Source organism: Heterocephalus glaber, unplaced genomic scaffold, assembly GCF_053883595.1.
Source record: "Heterocephalus glaber isolate CG9 unplaced genomic scaffold, H.glaber_assembly_v1.0 deba00001247, whole genome shotgun sequence".
Lineage (NCBI taxonomy): Eukaryota > Metazoa > Chordata > Mammalia > Rodentia > Bathyergidae > Heterocephalus > Heterocephalus glaber.
In genome coordinates, this window is record NW_028258227.1 from 109,753 (window position 1) to 133,192 (window position 23,440).

Below are 23,440 nucleotides of genomic sequence, written 5' to 3' on the forward strand. Positions count from 1 at the left end.
GGCTTCAAGGAGACATGTATCTCCAACATATTTTCAGTTTATATAAAATCTTATGGGGGTCAATTTTGCAAGTCCATCTGTGACACAGGTACATATACTGTGTTTCAGGACATTTGTACACAGCTAAAACATTTTCTAAGTCTATCCTGAGCAGCCAATTTAGGTGAGCACCATTTTTGAACCCTATTCTGATCATGTTCTTTGGTTCTTCTTTGATTAATCAGTGGTTTCATGCTCAGTGATCTGTGTAGTTGCACCCAGGGATTTTATTCTGGTGTATGTATTTAAGCAGGCATGGGGAGGGAACCCAGGTGGTCTGGTTTGGAGAAGTTGCACTGTGGAACATCAGAAAAACTGTACTCCCTTTTCCAATTATGAATCTGAAGCATAATATTTATCCATATTGTTCAGGATTGAAATGATATTGAATGATCTATGTGTCAATCTGTAAATGAATGACAAAAAAATTGTGGTGCATAAATGCAATATAATATTATTCAGCCATAAAAACAGGAAATTGTGTCATTTGGGACAAATGTGTAAAGCTGGGGCCACTATGTTCGGTGAAATTAGCCAAGCACAGAAAAACAACTGCTGTTTTTGAAAAGAACTTTCTCCATGCCAAGATACACTTGAAAAAATTTGGTTCAGTTGTGCCATGAATGTTTGGGAATAATACAAAACAATTCTTTTTTTCATTAAGTCTATTGATACATTTTACATATAAAGTACAGTTACATTCATCATTTGGATCTTGTAGCTTTACATGATATATCTTGGTTCTTATATTTTTCACTTTACCCTCTCCACCCTTCTCTATTTGGAAATACTTTGTTTCCATTTTTTTCCTTTTCTCATATTTCTTCTTTTCCCTTCTTTCCTTTCCCCTACCCTTCCTACTTCCTATTCCTTTAGACCTTTTCTTCCTATTACACAAATCAATTATACATTTTTTAACTCAATATCAAAATTTAGAGGACATTACCACAGATTTTATACAATTTTAAATAATATAGAGACCATATTACAAAAATCCTTTTTGAAATAAATTTGACAACTTCTAAGAAGTACCTTGGAAGACAAATTAATGAAACTGACTGGAGGAAATATAAAATTTGAATAGCACCTATTAAAGTAAGTATGTTTCTAGCTTGAAAACCTATCTATATGACAAGAACAGGCTCTTATACATTTTAAATGATGAATTATATCAAACATTTAAAGCAAAAAAAGAAGGAACACTTCTCCCCTCATTTTAGGAAATCAACATTGTGCTAATACTAAAACTGGATAAAGATAATAGAAGAAAAAAGTATGAACATAGATGAAAATTTGTTTACCAAAACAATTAGAAGTCAGATCTGGCAATATGTAGAAAGTGGTTTTATTATAGGGATGGCAGTGTTGGTTCAGCATTGGATGATCCACCACTATAAGTCATCATTTTAACAGAGGAAAGGAAAAAGCCATATGATCCTCCTGTCAGTAGTTGCAGAAAAAGTATTGGACTAAATTCTACAGCTGTTCATGGTAAAACTATCAGGAGACTAAAAATAGAACAGAACCTTCTCAACAGGTAAGACATGTACTCCATACTTCAGCAGAAAGGCCTTATATGAATGGAAAAGATACAATGCTTTCTCCCTAAGGTGGGGAGCAAGTGCAGATATGCATATGATTCATCTGTCCATTAAACTTTGAAACATAGGCCCAAACCAAAATAGTCTGGCAATAAAAAGAAACAATTAGCATAGGATTGGCAAGGTAGAAGTAAAATCTTTGTATGTAGATGAAATGATTGTCAACAGAGAAAATACTAATAAATCTCTAGGATCCCCTAGAACTTGTATCTGAATTTATCAGGATTAGAAAACACAAGTTATATATAAAAGATCAGGTCTATGCATACTTGCTATAAATGAAGAATTTGATACTGAAATTTGAAAGTTATGTAGGAGTACAGAGGACCTAGAAAAGTAAAAAAAAAAAGAAACAGTGTTGGAAGACATTTATTACCTGATTTTAAGACTTCCTCTAAAGCTACAGTAATCAAGGCAGTGTTGGTGTAAGGAAAGACATCTAGATCATTGGAGTAAAACAGAAAATCTGGAAATAGAACCACAGATACATGGTTCACTGAGTTTACAAAACTGTTCTTCAGGAAACTCAATAATATAAAACATTTCACAGTCTTCCCTTGTTGCCATAATGTCAGACTTGCTAACCCTGGGATGGTTCTGTTTCCAGAGGTGCTGAACCCAATCCAGTCCTCATGCTTACCTGCTTGAGTGATCTCCAGGAATTACAATGCTCATTTAAAGCTCGGAGTGATCCTGGACACCCCCACACACTTTACACAAAGGACCCAATATGGCCCCTTCATCTTCCCATGTTTTCGCTCTCTTGGACCTCATCCTCTCCTCTGTCTGCTCCCCCCACAGGCCTGGATCACTGCACAGGGCTTCTCTGTCTTGGCTGGTTTTCAGGAGGATGCATCACCTGGAAACCCTGCAGCAGAGCCAGTTCCTCTGAGAATTGTAGCATGGGTTCTGCTCCCTGTCTCCACATATGACTGTGAATTCTGATAACCACCTCAGTCCCTCTGTCACCTCATTTAGAGCTTGTGAGCACTCTGTGAGTTGGACATTTGTTCAAGTTTTTAAAAAAATTCAGTTAGGGCTGAGGATATAGTTCAGTGTTAGAGCATTTTCCAGTGCAGAGAAGAATCTAGGTTTATTCTCCAGAGCAAATAAATAACAGTAAAAAAAGTTTTCACATTTACTATTATTGAAAAAAATTTTTTCTATATACATGGTACTGTGTGCTTATTCCACACACATTACACTTGTGGAATGATAGAACAGGGTTACCATCTTCTCTATGGTTTGACCTTAAAGTTTGCCTTCTCTGAACATGCATTCCTTTTTAGCAACTATTTAATACTTGGATCAAAAAGTAAATAGTTTATAAGGTTACTCATGTCCTCCCACAGATTTCAAGTTCCTACTTCCACTGTCACCCCATGGAAATTCTCCTGCTGCCAGACCTCCGCTATGGTTTAAACCTCACACCCAGCCATCTTGATGCACCTGCAAATGATGTTTCTTTTACTTTTCACATGAACTACTTATGCCTTGTCCTAAATTCTGTCCAGTGCTCCAGACTTGACAGAAATTTTATTTTATTCTAAGCCAGTGGTTTCTAATATCATACAGAATGACAGAGGTGTTATTTATTTTTTCTGCTGCTTCTCATCTAATGTCTGTTTATTTTTATTTTTAAATTAAGTTTATTGGTACAGTTTGGGAATACAGTACAGTTACATTCACCATTGGCATCTTGTACCTTTATATGATGTACCTTGGTTCTCATGTTTTTCCCCTTTGCCACCCTCCCTTCACCCCCTCCACCCTTCCCTATTTACAAAGACTTTCTATGTTTTTCCTTTTCTCATATTTTTTCTTTTACCTTCTTTGCTTTCTCCTACTCCTCCCATTTCCCCTACTCCTTTAGAACTTTTCTTCCAATATCACAATATCAAATATACATTTTGATCCTTATTTATACTTTTAGTTTTTCACACCAGAGAAACTATTCAATATTTAGACATGCAATACCCAGTTTAATACTTGTACCTAACTGGAGGAACAGTGTGTGCTGGGATGATTTTTTTCCCATTTTTCACTTCCTGGGATCATTTTGCTGTCACCTTTTCCTTTGGCAATAGATCATGCACATCTTCCCAGTTTTAATCTTTTTTCCATTTGAAAGTTTCTATGACAATAGTGGGGAGGTGGTCCTCAGGTTTAAAAAATTGTCCCCTCAAGCTGCTCATTTTGGTTCCTAGGTTTTTACTCCCCCCCAAAATCCCGGATGCACACATTCTCATTTGCTAAGTGAGGGAATGTACTTCACAACTTGAGGAGAAAGGAGGCTCACATGGGCTCACAAATGACTGGGTCTCCCCCCTCATTTACCTTGACATTGAAGAGGCAAAGGTATAGAGCATGAAGAGCCAGCAAGGCGAAAGTTAGGTCCTGGTTCAGGGATGCAGCTTCCTTCCAGGGTCTCAGGATCCATCCAAAGAGAGTGCAGTCCCCTGAATCCAGCCAGGAAATCATATATTTTTAGTGGAGGCCTAATGAGATTCCTGCCTGGATGCTCTTGAGTTCTGAGCAGCTCCAGTACATAATTAGCTCCAGGTATGAAATTGTAGAAAGGAGCAGTCCAGAGGGATTTGTGCTGTTTCTAATTTATTGCCTTGGGAATCTTCTTGTTGTGAGGAGTCTGAGTGAGCTGAAGGCCAGATCATGAAACAATAAAATTGCTTTACAGGACTAAAATGTGGTACATGGCCACATGGTTTACATGACTCCCTATCAAAGACTGTGTTCTGGAGAAGCCTGATATCACCCAAAAGGGAATTCTGTTGAAATCTTTTATAGATTACCATGCAAGTGCTAAGCAGGCTCAGTCTTTCTTAGGTTCTGAGATCAGATGATTTCCAGAGTATTCAGAATTATATGAGTGTAGACAAATTTCATAGTCAATTATTTGCGAAGGAATATATTTCAAATGTGAACAAATCATTTCCTCAGAAGATTGAGAAGCTCATTAGCTGTATAGATATTTACTTTGTAGTCCTGTAGGTAAGTTTAGAGCATCTTTATTAAATATTGTGTTTTGCAATACCAGTTTTCTTGAAATGTATTTTACCATATTGCAAAACTTTCACTTTGTTTTGGATTCCATTGTTGCCATCATCACCCCTCAGAGCAAGCTGGATAAGACAACATTGCCTAGGTTGGTTTAGAACACGTTGTTGATTGCAGTGACCTCCACACCATGGGGACTGGTGACCAGTTGATAATGCCACCCATGGAGTGAGAGTTGCCACAAGATACCCACTTTGGGGCTCTGCCAAAGTCTACAAAATCTCCACCAGCCAACTGTGAGTGAAGTATAACACAGGTGTGGGCCTCTAACACAGTAGAGGCCAATCTGTCCCTGTGTTCACAGGTTCCTGTTGCCTGTCTAGCATCCTGTGGGCCAGGTCCAGTTGGTTGTGTGTAAAGAAGCTGAGACTCCAGTGTCACATAGAGTGGGGCGTGTGTCCCCAGGGAGCATCAATGTGACAGCTGTTACACCCATGGGGAAGGAGGAGTGGGAACAAGAGCAGAGGCCTCAGGCAGGTGGGTCAGGGAGAGAGGGGGAGCAGGGGAGCTGGTAAAGAGAGCGGTGACCTGCGTCTGAGTCAGAATCACTTTTTCTGTTTTCATCAGTTTGCTGGATTTGCCAACTGTCTTTTAGAATGGGCTCCCTCAATGTCAGTTTCTTTTAGGGCTCACAAATGCTCTATTTCCTCAAAATATTGGAGCCTCTTGAAAGTGACACTATCATGTAAGCTTGCTTCCAGAAGTGTTAAAAGTGCAAATATGAGCCAAGCATGGTGGCACACCCGGGTAATACCAGATACTCAGGAGATTGAGGCAAGAGAACAAAACCTCATATCAGCCTGAGCAACTCAGTTGAGAATCTGGCACAAAAAACAAATTTAGGGGACTGGGGGTGAAGCTCAATGATAGAGCACTCTAGGTTCAATTCCAAGTGCTGCAAAAGACTAAAAACATGAACATACAAATACAGAAACATTTATGCTATTGTATATTTCATACTGTAAATAGGAATAATATTACTTAGATTTAAAAGCCATTGGTGGACATAATATTTTGCCCCACATTTTTAAATATTGTAGAGGCCACATCTTTTATTTCAATTTCATTTTCTTCTCCTTATACTTGTATTGACATAATTGTGCTTCTTTGTAGGATGTAGTGTGTTTCACCCATTTGTACATTTTTTGTTAATTAACTCCACACTGTCAGGTTATAAATCACCTTAAAATTGATGAGTTCTTTGGTTGAGAACATTCAGACATTTCCTTGTAAGTATTTGGATCAGCACAATACTGCATTGTTAACTCTAACCACCAGCTCTGAATCCTGGAATTATCACTGCAGCTATGCTCCCGCCTTCTGTCTGCTGTGATTCAGCTCCTGTTCAGTAACCTGTCCTCATGCCCAACCACTCTCCCATCCCAGTATCTGCTGTCCACTGATTTTCTCCCAGTCCCAAGAGCTCAGCATTTGGAGAACCCTCAAATGCATTAAGCCCTCTGTGTGGCATTTCTTTTTCTGTGTCTGACTTATGTCCTTTATCACTAGGATCTCCAGTTTCATCCTTTGTCATTAGGATACCCAGAAATGACAGAATATTGTCTCCCCTGTGAATGTATATATCTTGCATATTTGTTCATCCACCCATTCATGGACAGACACCTTGTTTTTTGGTTTCCTACCTTGAGTCTTGCACATATTGCTTCATAAACATGGGATTGCAGATGTGCTTTGATGTGTACATATCACTATGCTCATGCTGTGCTTTTGATGAATACTGTAGAAGTCATTTTTCAGCTTCTACCTGTGGCCTTTATAATGGAACTACATGAAAGCCCACAATCAATTGCCAGTTCTTCTACCCTATCTTCCTTCACAAATCCTGTGATTCCAATGGGCTTTCCTTTGTATGTGATTTCTTTTCTCTAACTGCTTGTATTTTGTTCTTCTGTTGGGTTTCTGAGATCTTTATTATTATATGTCTAGGTGTAGAATGTTTTGATCATGGCTAGTTGGAGTCCTATATGGCTCACTTATCTATATGTCAAATTCTTTTGCTTTATTTGTGAAGTTTTCTGTCATTAATTCTGTGAATAGGTTTTATGTCATTTCTACTTTCTTCTCATTTTTCATGGATTCCTCTCAGACATATTATTCTTTGCATCATCTAGGAGCTGCTAGATTTCTCATGGTCCCTCACTATTTTTAAGAGATCTCTTTTCATTGTGACTGACTGCAATCCTGCCTTCCATATCTGACATTCTGTCTTCACATTTGCTCATTCTGCTGTGAATACTTTCAATAGTGTTTTTAATCTCCTGGATATCTGTTTGAAACCGTTTCATAGATCCCGTTTCTTTCCTATGTTATGTCTTTGTAGTTCCCATTTCTTTCCTATGCTGGGCATTCATGGTTTCCATCATGGTCCTGAGCTCATCTATTTTTTTTTTGTCTGTTTCTGTTCTAGAGTCTCTAACCATGTCTTTCATTCTGCTCACCATCTCTGTGGTTATCTGGGAAATTATTTCTTTTGTGAAATTTTCTAGAGGCTCATTCATCTGTTTTGTTACTTCCTGTGCTATCAGTTCAGGTTGTCCAGCTGGTTGATTATCAGACTTTTCCACCTCATTTCCCCCAGAATTTGCCTTTGGTGAGCTGGTAGCCTGATTTTGTGTCTTGCTTTGGTGTCTCTTCATTTCTATTGTTGTTGTTGGTACTGTTTTTGTTTCAATTCCTGGGTTTAAACTTAAATATAGCTTCTTGTAATCTCCCATCCAAGTACTAACCAGGCCTGACCATGCTTAGCCTCCAAGATCAGATGAGATTGGGCACATTCAGGGTGGTATGGCCATAGACTGGTTACTGTAAGCATCTTTGTTGCTTGTATTTAGAACCTTTATGGAATAATTGTTTCTCAGAAGTGTTTCCAGATATAGCTGGTCATCAGGTTTTGAGTCTCTAATGACTCTTAGGCAATCTCATTTTCAGAATACCTGGAAGGACAACTGATTAGATGAATCACAACACCTTAGCCCAAGTGATACAATCAGCAACAACAGTAGCATCAAGCACAGTTTAGAAAATGATAATTTGTGATAGATTTTAATCTATCACTTTTAAACATGTGAATTAAATCAAAATTGAGGACCAGCCCAAAATATGTTTATAGTGAAGGAACTCTTCAATATAGTAACTTTACCTTTTGGGATTAGGACATAGAAAGAGTTGGAAAGGGAGGGATAGATATGTATGATAGGGAAAGGTTAGAAGTGAGGCCAGAATGCACAGGAAGATCACAAACTCTAGGAAGCTGTTGAAGAGAAGAGGAGAAGACAGAAGGAAAGAACAAACACAAGAATAGAACAACTTAAGAGCAACAGGGGGGCTAGAAACTATTTATTTTCATTTAAAGCTAATGACAATCTAGAGAAGGGAAAAGAGAAGAAAAGGCAAAGAAAGAAAAAAGAAATTCAAATTAGGACAGGAAAAGGAATAAAAAGGGTGAGAAATTAAGAACAAGGTGGAAGCAGACAGCGAGAGACAGAAAACAACAAAGAAAAGAAGAGAAAAAAGGGAAACGTTTGAAAAGAGAAAAAAATACGTAAAAATGTTTAAAATTATTAAAAATAAGAAAAAATACTTCAAAAATAAAAAATAAAAATAAAGGACCTCCTTCAGGGTATGTCTCACAATAGACAGCATGGGCAGGAGTGTGCAGATCAATTAGTCTCAGCAAGCCAGCAGCTGTCCACTGAGGTTCAGGCTGATTTTTGCTACAAGGCCCAAGTTGAAATCTCTGACCTCCCATGACATTGAACTCTACAACGTTCTACTGCAGGCTCCAGTGGCCCTTCCCCTGAAGATAGTCCAGGTTCCAATGGAAGGTTGTGATCCCTCCAAATTATCAGTGATGGTGGTCTGTTGTGCCTTTATTCCAGAGATTCTCTTCACTTTTCCAGTGGGCTTCACTTTTCATCTAGGAGACTCATAGAGGCCCTCTTTCTCTTTTTCACTTCTGCTCTCTCTTCTGGAGCTCAGATCAATGTCTTTTCTGACCCATTGCCTCTCTGTGGTGTGGATCCAGGTGCTGGCATGGCCCAGGAGCCAGAGGCAGGGGGCACCTGCATTGCTTCCTGCTTGGCTCGGCACCTCTTCTTCTCTGTGCTGAAGGAGTGGCACCAATGGACATCCAGCATGCTGCTGGGCATCTCCCACCCACTACTGTTGTATTAGTGCTTATTTGATTTTTCATTGCTCTTAGTATTTGTGTTATATAGTTGGCTGCACTAGTGTTTGGTGCATAGATATTTATGATTGTCATGTCTTCCTCTTGGATTTTTCCCTTTACAAGTATGTAGTGTCCTTCTTTGTCTCTCTTAATCAGTGTTGATTTGAAATCCACTTGATCTGCAAAGAGAATAGATATTCCTACATTTTTTCAGGTTCTTGTCACATGGAGTGTTGTTTTCAACCCTTTAACTTTCACTCTATGGGTTTCTTTTTGAATTAAATATGTTTCTTGTATGCAGCATATTGTTGGATCTTGCTTCTTGATCCATTCTGCCAGTCTATTTCTTTTTACTGGTGAATTGAGACCATTAACATTGATCGTTATAACTTATACATATTGACTTATGATTGTCATGACTTTTTATTTCTTTTGGATTCTCCTCCTGTGCATTTAATTTCCTGTCATGCCTGATGGATTCATTCTGTTGGGCTTCATAATGTTGTAGCATTCTTTGTCTTTTCCTAGGACATTGTTTAAAAATTTTTTGAGTGGTGATTTCGTGTTCATGAAGTTTCTAAGCAGCTTTTTATCAGGAAAGTATCTTCTTTCTCCATCAATTTTGAAAGATAGTTTTGTATGGTACATCATTCTGGGTTGAAGTTTGTTTTCCTTTAGAGGTTGAAATACATCATTCCAAGCTCTTCTTGTCTTCAGTGTTTGTGTTGAGAAGTCTGCTGTGATTCTGCTGGCTTTCTTTAGTATGTGATTTGTTTCTTTTCTCTAGCTGCTTTTAGAATTTTGTTCTTCTTTTGGGTTTCTGGAATCTTAACTATTATATGCCTATGTGTAGATATTTTTGATCAAGGCTAGTTGGAGTCCTATATATGTCCTCTATCTGTATGTCAAGTTTTTTCCCCTGCTTGGGATGTTTTCTGCTATCACTTCTGTGAAGTTTTCTTTTTTATGTCATTTGCACTCTCTCCTGTTTCTTCATTGATGACGATCAGTCTTGTGTTATTCTTCTTCGCATTGTTTATCAGCTGCTGGATTGATTTCTCATGGTCCCTTACTATCCTAGTGAAATTTTCCTTTTCCTGGTCACTAATTCCAATCCTCTTTTCTGTATCTGAAATTCTGTCCTCACATTGGCTCATTCTGATGTGCAAACTTTCAATGGAGTTTTTAATCTCCTGGAAATCTGTTTGCATCTGTTTTATTAATTCCATTTGTTTCCTGTGTTGTGATTCCATCATGTTCCTCAGCTTCACTATTTTTTAATGTGTCCGCTCTAGATTTATTGATGGTCTCTTGCACTATGGGCACAATCTCTGCTGTTATCTAAGAAATTATTTCTGATTTCATTTTTTCCAGATCCTCTTTTGTTACCAGTTCAAGGAGTCCAGGTTGTTGAGTATCAGATTTTTCCATCTCATTTCTATTTGTTTTTGCCTTAGGTGATCCAGAACTCTAGTTTTGAGACTCTTTTAAGTGTCTTCTCATTTCAACAGATGCAGCCTCTTGTTCCTTTGTTGCAGCACCTTTTTGCTTGCCCAGTGGTCTTCATTTCTCAGCAAGCAATGGAGCACTGCTTTCTCTGCTGCTCACCAGTACACTAATTCCTAGGTTCAGAATGGTGGCCTTCCAGCTCCCTTAGCTGACCTGTTGTCTGGGCAAGCTTCTAGCTGGGGCCTGTGCATCCTTGGGTTGGTATCTAGGTGTGCCTCTGGCTAGGGCCCCTATGTAGCGGTGGCCTGGAAGGCCTTTGGCTGGGGGCTGTGAACCCAGTTCCTGTTATATAAGCAAGCTTCTGGCTATGGTCTTGAGCACTTACCAATGGTATTGGTACAGGCCTCTGGCTGTCATTTGTGTGCCTGTCCATCTCTTTTCCAGGTGGACCCTTGGTTTTGGCCTTTGTGCCCAAGCCACTGGGGACAGGGCACAGCCCTGTCTGGGAATCTACCTGTGGCCATGCTGCTTTGGTCTACAACACTGCTCCCTGCCATCTGGACACACTTGCCAATGCTATGGGGTGGGCCTCTGGCTGATGTTTGTGCACCTGTGGAGCTCTTCTATGGGTGGACCTTTGGTGATGCCTCTGGGCTCAGGGTGGAGTCCTGGGTGAGATCTCCATCCAGCCAGAAAGCTCTGGTCCACACCTACAGACCATATTCTTAAGTGAAATAAATCTAACACACATATGTAAATACCAAACTGTTTCTCTAGTGTAAGAAACTGAAAGTGTATATAAGGGTCAAAATATATAATAGATATTGTGAAATAGGAAGAGAATATTGAAATGAGAGTAGCACAAGGGAGTGCGGAGGGGGAGTATAATGAAGGGAAAAGAAATAATGAGAAAATAGATAAAATTAAAACAAACCTCCTATAAATAAGAAAGGGAAGACAGGTACAGGGGAGAGGACAGGGATGGGAAAAATATGAATCAAGATACATCATGTACAAGTACAAATTCAATACAATGAATGTGATTATGTATATCTTAATTGTACCAATAAACTTAATGACAAAAAATGAATAATGTCCATGCCACACCATGTTTGTTTTAATACATTTTATGAAAATCTCAAACTGCACGTTAGCTAAATGGAATTTTGGGAAAATTCTCCCATCTAACTACATGAGCAACTCCAGTTCTCATTTTCAAAAGAACCAAGCTGATCAACATATCTTTATATGGGAGAGAACTCTGCATTTTTTATCAAATATGTGTATTAAAATGCATTCCTTTAAATATGAGGTGTCTGAGTTTTTGAGCTATTAATATATTCTACATATTAGCCCTTCTAGTAATAGCTGGTAATTTTTTTTCCTATTCTGTGCGTTGTTTCTTCACTCTGTTGGTGCTTTCTATTGCTATGCAAAAGCATTTTAATTAGATTTGATCCCAGCTGTTGATACTTTGTTACATTTCCTATTCAATCAGCATTTTGTTCATAAAGCCTTTGCCTAGATCTTTGCCTTCAAGAGTTTTACTTATTTTATCTTCCAGAAAATTTGCTTCTCTTTTCATGCTGATGTCATTGATACATTTTCATTTTAGTTTAGTGCATGGTGAGAGATATTAGTCTAACTTTAATTTCCCAGTACCATTTATTAAAGAGGCTATCTTTCCTTCAGTGAAAGTTTGGCCCCTTTGTCAAAGATGAGGGGGCTTAGTGCATTTGGAGTTCTTTCTGCATCTTATATTCTGTTCCATTGATCTTGGGTCTAGTTTGTTTTCTTTTTCCAGTACCATGATAGTTTTGTCACTGTACCTTTGTACTATAATTTCAAGTGGAGGATTTTGATACTTCCTAACTTGCCTTTTTTGTCCAGAATTGCTTTTGCCTTTCTAGGTCTCTTCTTGTTCCAAATAAATTTCTAGATTATTTTCACTAGTTCTGTGTGGTATGCTATTGGTATTTTCATCAGGATTGCATTAAATTTGTACAACAGTTTTAAAAGCATAGCCATTTTCACTCCATTGTTTCTGTCTATTCAAGAACTAGGGATATATTTCCATATTCTGATATCCTTTTTTATCTCTTTTTAAGAGTACTACAGATTTAATATAAAGATCTTTCAGTTCCTTCATTAGATTTATTCCTAAGTGTTTCATATTCCTTGATTTCTGTTATGAAAGGTGTTTTCCTCTAATTTCTCTCTCAGTGGGTTTGTTATTTATGTCAGGAAGGCTATTGATTTTTAAGTGTTAACGTTTTATCCTGTTATGCTACTGAATTTAGTTATTAAATCTAGGAGTCTTTTGGTGGAGTTTTTGTGTTCTTCTATGTAGAGTATCATGCCAACTGCAAATAATGATAATTTAACTTCTTTTCTTATCCTTAGTCTTTTTATTTCTTTCTCCTTTCTAATTGTCTAATTGCTGTGGCTAATGTTTCCAGAAATACATTGAAGAAAAGTGGTGTGATAGTGGTCATCCTTGTTTTCTTCCTGATTTGAAAGTGAAAGCTTTTAGTCTTTGACTATTTCATATGATGTTAGTCATTGGTTTGACATAGATGGTTTTTATCAGATTGAGATAAATCACTATGAAGTTTCTTTAAAAAACTAAAACAAGAAGTTCCATTTGACCCAACTATTTCCCTCCTAGATATCCTCCCAAAAGAATTAAAAGCCCCACACCACAGTGTTATATGTACACTCATGCTTACAACAGCATAATTTGTAATAGTTTAATCTTGAAAACAGTCCAGGTGCCCATCAACAGATGAATAAAGAAATGTGTTTTTTATACAATGGAATACTACTCTGCCATAAAGATGAATAAACTTGAGATATTTGCATTTTAAGTAAATGGTTGCACCTTCAGACAATACTTTTAAGTGAAATAAATCAGACATACATGTTTAAATATTGCAGTCTTTCTCCTGTGTGAGAAACCAAAAGCATAGATAAAGGCCAAAATAGATCACAGGTACTAGGATGTAGGAAGAAAATATTCAAATGAGAAAGAACATGAGAGGGAAGAGAGAGAAGAGGAGGAAGGCAAAAAGAAAAAGGGAATAGAAGAAAAATGGAAACAAAGCTTTTGTAAGTAATGAGGGGAAGAAGGGTTGAAGGGAGCAGAATGAGAAAAAATCGGATATATTATATAGGTACAAATTTTTTATGATGAATGTGGTCATTATGTATATCAAAAGAGTACCAATAAATTAATTTTAAAATGCCTTCATGGAACATCACATTTAGATTGTAATATTAACACTGATAAAAAGAAAGATGAGAAATACAGTTGAGGGTAATGGCTTCAGTTTGATGGATATGGAAGGATAAGAGGAATGCATCCTGAGTCTCAGAGTGTTTGTCTCCAGAGGGAACCAGGACATGCTGCTTTCAGCATCTACACCTAAAGTCCCTTTGTTCTTTCAATGCTCTCTGGCATAATTGGTACCTTTATATATTTTTCCTTTTGAGGAGGTATTTTCACCACAAAGAAATATTTTCAGTAATAATTAAGGTAGGAAAATAGTTGTTTATTGGGTAGTGGAAGAAGAGAGGGAGTAAAGAAGTGGAGCTCACTGTCATTTGGTCCCTGGCCTTTCGGGTAGATGGATCACAAGACACTACAGGAGAAACTGGGACCACCTTTCTGTAATGGTTAATCTGCTTTATGAATTTGATTGGCTTGGGAGATGCCAATGTCCAAATATTCAGCTACTGTAAAATTTACAAAAAATTCCAGAATACCAGAATATAGAAGCAGGAATATATAAAGGTTTTAAAACCAAGAAATTTCAGAGAAAATGTTAAATTCAATAGCTCCATATCCAGTATTCAGTGCACAAGGTAGTAAAATGTAAACTGCACAGGGCTTTTGAGGTTCCAGTCCAAGGCATTTCTGGTTTCAGCCCACGTGGTTTCTCTTTGGGCTAGCTTTGCTTGCTGCCCCTGGCTTTCTTCAGTATAATTCCATTTTCCTGACATTGCCAACTTCTTAAGGTCTCTTCTGCTCTATAAGTTTCACCTCATAGCTTCACACATAGCCATCTTAAGGATGAAATGTTTGGCCTCCAATACCTCACATTGAAATCTAGGAGGAAGTCTCTGTGATCTCTCATGTTTTGCATTCTACAGCATCATGTGGACAATGCCATGATCTGATGTAAGCAGTAGCTGGGCCCCATTGAGCATCACTGCAGTGGTTTCTGAGTGACGGCACCAAAACACACTAAAATGAATCCCAGGAAATAATTCCCTAGAAATTCCTTCTCAAGCAGGGTGCCCAGGGGCTCTTTGCTGTAGGGAAAAGTTACACTTTTGCATCCTTAAACCTTGGATGAGTGGAAATGGATTCCTAGGATGCCTTTAAGACACTTTTTTCTTTTAAAAGTTTAAAGTACTTGGCTTCTTTTTAATGGTGCTAAGCCCTTCATCAACAACACCTACTCTGGCTCCTAGATGATTTTGAGGAGGGGGTAAATTTTAAAGTTTTCAAATCTTTCTGCTTTGCTTTGTGCTCCTGACTCTATGAAAAAAGCAGCCATCAGTATACATGACTCAGCCTGAATTTTTGACTGCCTTGAAATTTCCTATGCCAAATCATTTAGTCCACCACCTTTAACCTCAGTCTTCACACAAACTCTTAGGACAAAGACAAAATATCTACAGATGTTTTGCCAGAGTGTAACACAAATGGCCTCTAGTAAAATTTCAAATAGAGTCCTCATTTCCATGTAAAACTTCATAAGCCTGGCCTTAGCAGACTACATTCCCTTCAGTATTCTGGTCTTTGGGCTCTGACTGGTCTTGCCTATCAGGCCAAGTGTGGTGACACACACCTGTAATACCAACCAAGAGGATCACAATTTCAAGCCTAGCATGGTAAATTCAGCAGCTCCCAGACTCTGTTGTGTGATAAAATTTTTAAATGACAATGATGAAGCTCAATGTGAAAGCCCTGGATTCAATCCTAGAACCAAAAAAGAATATATTTTCCTATCAGATTCTGCCTATGGCATTCAAAGTCCACTCTAATGTCATCTGCAAATGTTTCCAAATACTTGCTCCAACAAGCTAAACTCAAGACTTCTGAACCTCCTGGTCAGGGATAGGCAAAGCAATTTCCCTCCATCTCTGGCATTAATTTCCTCTATCATTCAGCTGTCCTATTGGTAGGACCAAATACCTGATATTCTCAATTTAACACAAGAAAGATTTGATTTGCCCATAGTTTCAGAGGGTTTAGTCCATGCTTGGCTCCCTCCAGTGCAGAAATATCATGGCAGAAGGTCATGGTACAGAACTTCTGCTCACTTAATAGGGGCTGGAAAGCAGATCTCAGGGGAAGAGCACTTGTGAGAGATATACCTTGCATAGACATAATAATAGTGACCTATTTCTCCCAAATGAGCTACACCTCCTAAAATCACACTCAGTTCTGAAAATTATTGGGCTAATTCACCAATGAGTACAGCACCCCAATGATCCAATCACTTCTCCAGAAATCTGTTAATCCAGTAAAGCCTCCAATTAAGATGAACTCATACACCTTATGTAAGGAGAAAACTCTTGCATACTGTATATTTGATAATTGGTTAATATCCAAAAATGACAACCTCTTAAAGAGCAAAGATGTTTGATAGTTCTCAAAAGCAGACATTCAAATGGCAGTTATTCTAAAATGTCCTCAATAACATTAATTGTAAGAGAAAGCAAACCAAAGCCTCCATGACACATACCTCTCACCTTTTAAAATGACTGCTACTGAAAAGACAAAAGTTAGAAACTGTTAGGAGTGGTACACTACACCCCTCCTCAGTGCTGGTGGGCATGTTAATTAGCACATCCACGAGACAAAACAATGTAATTGCCTCAAAAACATAAACACAGAAATGTCTTATGTCCCACTTACACCACTTCTGGATATATTAAATAAATGAAGAACTCATGAAGAGTCTTCTACTCCCTCATCACTGCAATATCATTTGCAAGTGCAGGGATGGGGGAAAATAGAATTGAATTGTGTTATGTGCATCTGTCAATATCCTACACTGAATCTAATCATTATATACTGCAAACATATACTAATAAAAGTCCAAAATTCAATCTATTGAAACCTTTTAAATGCATTTAGGTGGAAAAATGAACTGAGAAATGTTATATAAAGATATAGATACAGATAAGGAGACATTAATAAAGGCTTTAAATGAATGAAATGATGTCCTTTTTGGCTACATGAATGAACCAGTAAATATTATATTAAGTTGTATAATTCACAAACAGAAAGATTTTTAAAATGCATGCTCTCACAATACTTGGAGACTAAAAGCATCAGATCACAAAAACAGAGTAGAATGGTCATTGCCATAGACAGAAAATTACAACATGGGAAGAGGTTGCTTTAACACCACAAAATTTTATTTATGCATGAGAAATAACTTCTGGATATCTAATGTACTGTATGGAGAGTGTAACTAATACTCTATTTTGTACTTAAAATTTGCTAAGCCAGAGCATCATTTCTTTCACTACAAAAAAGATAACTATATGAAATGATGGCTATCTGAATATTCTTTATAATGATAATCAGTTCACAGTGTAGAGGTGCTTTACAAAACTACATTGTGCATATTAAATATATACAATAATTTGTATTCAGTTATACCTCTAAAAGGCTGGGGAGAACTTGCAAAAGTAATATTGAGGATTTTTTCATATCCATGTTGGCCATTTCATTTTTTTTTTTTTTTTTTTGGTACCAGGGATTGAATTTGGACCTGGTGCTTGCAAGGCAGGTGGCAGAACCACTGAACTAAATCCCCAGCCCTGTATATTTTATTTTTAATATGCCAGTTTAAGCAAATTGTTTGATTTTTCAAATATTTTTATATCTTGCTATTAATGTTTTGAGTGCCTTATATATTCTGGATATCATGCACTGTAAGGTAAGTGATTCAGTAATATTTCCTCCCATTTTGCAGTTTTCTTTCTCACTCTGCTAACTCTTCCATTTGCTGTGCAGAGGGTTTTAGTTTGATGTAATCCCACTTGTCTTTTTCCTGTCCACTTACATCCTTGTCTAAAATATACTTGCACAGACTGATATCATTTGTTTCCCCTCTGTTTTCTCCTACCATTTTTATTATTTCTTCGTTTACAATTAAGTCTTCAATGCTTCTTAACTAGATTTTTATGTATTCAATTTGAGTCCACTTCTGTACTTTACACATGAACATCCGGTTACTTAGGACCATTTATTGAAGATTGTTTTATTGCCTTTATTTGTGGTTTTCTATTTGTCAAAAACATTTGAGTGTAAATGTGTGCATTTGTTTCTAGGATTTCTAGTCTGATCCAATTAAGTATGTGCCTATTTTTATACCAGTATTATGCTGTTTTTGCTACTGTATCTCAGTAGTATGTGTGCATCCTGCAAAATGCAAATAAACACTACAAAGAAATATAATCTCAACCCAGAATGGCCATAATACAAAGTCAAAAAATACAGATCCTGGCAAAAATGATGCAAAAGGAAAACTCTTGTCACCACCTAAAAGAATATTCACCAGTACAACCATTATTGAAAACAGTGTGAAGGTTCCTTCCAAAATTTAATTTAAAGGTACCATATCGTCCTACAAACCCCAATTACATATTTGTCAAAAAGAATTTAAGTCATGACATCCAAGACATCTCCATTCTCACCTTATTTCAGCACCATTTACAATGTCTTAGATATGGAATCAACCAAGATACTCATCTCTGGATGAATGGATAAAGACCATGTGGTAGATACACACAGTGGGACTTATGCAGTCTTATGCAGGCCACATTCTGTCTGTGCAGCAATGTGGATGGAACTGGAGATCCTACTAGAGAGTATAAACCAAGCATAGAAAGGTCCACATGGTTTAGCTCATATGGGGAAGCTAGCAAAACTGAGCTCATATAACTGGTGAGCAGAATAGTGGTTCCTGGAGGACAGAGAGGGAGAGATTGGTATTAAGGAGAAAAGATATTGCTCAACAGGTGCAAATTCACAGTCCATGGGAGAAAAAATGCTGTGTAACACCACACATACATAGATTATGGTTAACAATCTTGTATTGTACAACTCAACATAGCTAAAGAGATAATGCAAATGCGGTCATCATCATTATGGAGTAATAAATGTTTGCAATGACCTGGAACCTATGTATCCTGAGTTGATCAAAACACAAAGAACATGCCTGTAATCATAGCACTTGACAAGCTGAAGCAGGAGGATCACTGTGAGTTTGAGACCAGCCTGGGCTACATAGTGATTTAAAGGCCAGTCTAGATTAAATTTGGACCCTGACTCAAAAAATACACACACACATGTGCACACACACACATACACACCGACACACACTGTACAAATGTGCTAAATTATGCTATGGTATGTCATTAAAAAGTAGCTATTTTTAATGAAATTACTTACAATAAAAATGAGTGAAGTGTGGCCTATATAATGTTTAAAATATGGCATTGTCTTCTGCCCTGACAATGTTAAAGTTCAATATTGTTCTGGAAACATTAGCCATAGCAATTAGACAAGAGAAAGAAATAAAAGGAATAAAGATAGGAAAGGAAGAAGTGAAACTGTCATTATTTGTTGATGACATGATACTTTACATAGAAGACCCAAAAAACTCAGTCAAAGCTTTCTAGACCTAATTGACAGATTTGGTAGAGTAGCTGGACATAAGGTCAACACTCAAAAAAGAATAGCCTTCTTATACACAAATAGCAGACCCATTGAGAGAGAAATTCAGAAAATAATTCCTTTTATAATAGCACCTAAAAAAATGAAATATCTAGGAATCAACCTAACAAAGGAAGCAAAAGACCTCTACACTGAAAACTACAGCATTCTGAAGAAGGAAATCAAAGAGGATATAAGAAAATCGAAAGATATCCCTTGTTCCTGGGTAGGAAGAATCAATATAGTAAAAATGGCCATACTTCCAAAACTACTATATAGAATTAATGCAATACTGATTGAAATTCCAACAATATACTTCACAGAACTAGAGAGAACAATGCAAAAATTCATTGGAAGCACAAGAAACCTAGAATAGCAAAAGCAATTCTGGGCAACAGAGACATGGCTGGATGTATCAGAATCCCCAACTTGAAACTATACTACAAAGCTGCTGTGATAAAAACAGCATGGTACTGGCAAAGAAACAGACCCAAGGATCAGTGGAATAGATTAGAAGATGCAGAAACAGCTCTAGACATACTCAGCCACCTCATCTTTGACAAAGGAGTCAATCACCCTGATTGGAGAAAAGATACTTGTTCAATAAATGGTGTTGGAAAAACTGGATTTCAGCCTGCAAAAGATTAAAACTAGACCCATACCTATCACTGTGCACTAAACTAAGATTGAAGTGGATTAAAAAGCTAAATATCAAGACAGAAACAGTAAATTTGCTGGAAGATAAGTTAGGTAGAACTCTCAACGACATTGGCATAGGAAAAGACTTTATGAACAAAATTTCAGTAGCATGGGAGGTAACACAAAAAATCAACAACTGGGATCTCATCTTATTAAAAAGCTTCTGCACTGCAAGAGAAACTACCAAGAGAGCTAAGAGACAACCTACAATATGGGAAGAAATTTTTAGCAGCTGTTCCTCAGACAAAGGTCTACTATTGAGAATATATAAAGAACTGAAAAAAATCAGAGCCCCCAAATTCAAAGACCCAATTCAAAAATGGGCATCCAAAATGAACAGACATTTCTCAGACAAAGAAGTAAAAACAGCAAATAAATATATGAAAACAACACTGAGATTCCACCTCACCCCAGAAAGAATGGCTGCCATCAAGAAATCAACCAATAACAAATGCTGCTGGGGGTGTGGAGAGAAAGAAACTCTTCTCCATTGTTGGTGGGAGTGCAGACTTGTGCAACCACTGTGGAAATCCGTATGGAGATTCCTCAAAGAACTAGTACTAGAGGGCCCATTTGACCCAGCTATTCCCCTACTGGGTATCTTCCCCAAAGAATTAAAAGAATCATTCCACAGCGATATGCGTGAACCTATTTTTATAGTGGCACAGTTTGTAATAGCTAAGGTTTGGAAACAGCCCAAGTGGCCATCAACTGGAAACTGGATAAAGAAGGTGTGTTTTTTTTTATAAAACAAAGTGATATGGAAAAGTTTTAGATAATTTAATAGATTGAATATTAAGGTAGTTGTAGAAGCAAAATAAGTAATGTGTTCTTTTAAAATTTGCTTTTCCTGTAACTCCTTGTTTAAGGTGAGGATTATCTGACTCTAACCAGTAACTTCATTAACCTAACAAAGTTACCGTGCCAGGGTGAATTTACAATGTATATGGCCTATCTTGTGTCTGTGACTTGTAAATAGGAACTGGAATTGTATTTACGTATCAAAGACCACTAGGGATGAGATAATGGCTAAAAAGGATATAAAAAGGGAAATTCTGAACAAAGGGGGTGCGGATATGGACCAGACTAGTTTCTGGCATTCCTGTCCACTCATGAGAAGAAATTTTATTATTTTATCTGAATTCTGTGTCTCTGTGTATTTCTTTTGGAGATTTCTGCAACAGAAGTACTACTGAGCCATAAAGAAAGAGAAACTAGAGTCATTTATATCTAAATGGCTGCATATTGAGGCCATAATCTAAAGTGAAATTAATAGGACACACATGTGAAAATACTGAATAGTATCTCTAGTGTGAGAAACTGAAAGTGTAAATAAGGATGAAAATGATTAAAATGAATAATTGATAATTTGAAATAGGAAAAGATACAAAGGTGGAGGGGTGTCAGGAGGGGAAGGGGAAAGGAAAGAAAGGAAAGGAGAAATTATGAGAAAGAAAGAAAAAATGGAAATAAAGTCTATGTAAATAAGGAAGGGTGGTGGGGGTGAAGGGCTCATAGGTAATGGGGAAAAAAATAAGAACTAAGATATATTATGTTCAGGTACAAACACCCAATGATAAATGTAAATGTATTGTATACCTAAAATGTACCAATTAATATATAAATAAAAAATGCCTGAGTACCATATGTAATTGCATTTCTAATATTTTTTGAAGGAAGCCTACATTCCTTTCTGATACACAATAATATTACTTTTGTTTTTCCTTTTACTTTTTATTGCTACATGTTTGCAGTAGATAATGATTGCATTCCTTGCGGGGCATTCAAACATGTACATAACAAAGTCAAGAAAAAGGTATTGTAACATAAAGTGCTTCATAACCCTCCCATAAATTTGTCCCATGGAAAGTAAATGAATATGTAACAAGGTAAAAGAGCATCTCAATTTTCTACAGAAGTGATGTTCCTGCATAAGGCATACTGCTTCGGATGTAATTAGCTCTGAACATTTTAAAGAAAAAGTCCCCCGGGTGTGGCATCAGCCTGCCCCAGTGCACATCCATCTATACAGACTTATGAGAAGAGCACAAAGTCCCTGCACACTCCATTTCCATCTTTGATATGTTTATTGTTTCAGGGTCGGCTCTTGGTTTAATCCTCTTCAGGCATATTTCTCAGGTCAAGATGATTTTGCAGACAAACAGCAGAAGAGGGAAATTACCTGTACTGAGCATCTCTACACACAAGTCCCTGAGTTAATGTTCTCCCTGCACTAGCTCAGGTCTCAGAGGAGCCTAGCCAGGCACACTCAGGAGCCCACTACTCATCACTCTGCAACATCGCTCTCCATGAAACTACAACCTCTGAAGAGAACATCCCTCACCAGAGCTGGTCCAACTTTTCTCCACTGGACTCCCACTCCTGTTTCTCTTTCTTCCTCACCTCAAGGTGAGTGAGTGGAGGCCTGGTGTCCCTGAGCAGCTTGTCAGCATCCGCCTCCAGTGAGCCAAACAGACAAAGAGAGCATAGGTCCTTTCACTTACCTGCTGAGCCTGGGCTCTTCTTATTAATGGGGTTAAATTCAAGACAACCACGATGAAATTATTAAGGAAATAATTTTTAAAGCATAATTATTATTCCCCGTACACTATCAACACACAGATTTTTATGTCCAAGAAAAGAGGAAGATAGAAAAATCGAATACATTTTTAAACTCAATTGCAAAAGAAAAACCAATAGCAAAGGACATCATAAGGAGGGAAAATAGAGCAAACCAGCAAACACTACTCCTCTTATATATGTGAATCATTGCATTGGATGTGAGGTGAAACAGAAATGCAGGATGGAAAAGTTGTCACCCTCTGCTCTAAGTGACAGCAAAGGGAATAAACTTGACAACAGCTAGATTTTCAACAAGTTTAGTGTTGGATAAAATTTGGGAGAAAACTAGAACAAAGTTTGTATGACTAGTGAAAGAAATATCATTATGAAGGACATTAATTTATGCATTTATTAAATAGTGTTTAGAGACCAAACAAAGTGCTGGGAAGGCAGGAGAAGAGGCTCCTCATGTGTTGAAGACCAGAAAGCCACATGTGGGCCATGGTGACACAGTCTCTCCTCCCACGTTGATTCTTATGTACTATTGTGGGTTATGCTTTCTTGTTAGTCTTTTATTGCTTACGAGGAAATTCATTTTGAGAATGTGGAAGTCACAAGTGTCCACATGCCTTCTGTTCCCATACATGCTGTCAGTCCACTGAGTCTTCTCCAAACACCTACAGTGAGTGTGATTTCTTGCACTTTAGTGCAAGAAGACTGGGAATCAAGGTGCTGACACCCCCAGCCCTACTTCCTCTCAGCCACTGTTCTGGCTGTCATGACTGGACCAAGAAAGTTCTACTCTAGATGAAAACATGGGGCCCTTTGCCCTCTATTAAATGCCCAACCATATCCACAGTGCCCACAAGATCAAACCTCATTTTACAGATAAGGTTACTATTCCTCCTCAGTTAGAGTCACTTGCACTTGATACTACTGACCACACTCAAGATACTTGTAAGTATTTTAGTCAGTGCTCATTTCCCCTTCGTTTAGCATGAAACTTAGTATTTTTCCCAAGATTCTGCTTTCTCTCTTTCTGAAACTTTGGTAATACTTGACCCTCATGTCTGGTGATATTTT

At 37.6% G+C, this 23,440-nt stretch overlaps 1 long non-coding RNA gene across 1 annotated transcript in view; it reads left to right on the forward strand.

The window, feature by feature from the left end:
• The first annotated feature begins 412 nt into the window (after window positions 1-412).
• Window positions 413-23,440, forward strand: part of LOC147828162 (uncharacterized) — a 30,513-nt gene continuing 7,485 nt past the window's right edge. The window contains exon 1 of the long non-coding RNA XR_015451211.1: window positions 413-22,204. This is a non-coding gene — a long non-coding RNA (uncharacterized LOC147828162). The remainder of the gene's footprint in view (window positions 22,205-23,440) is intronic.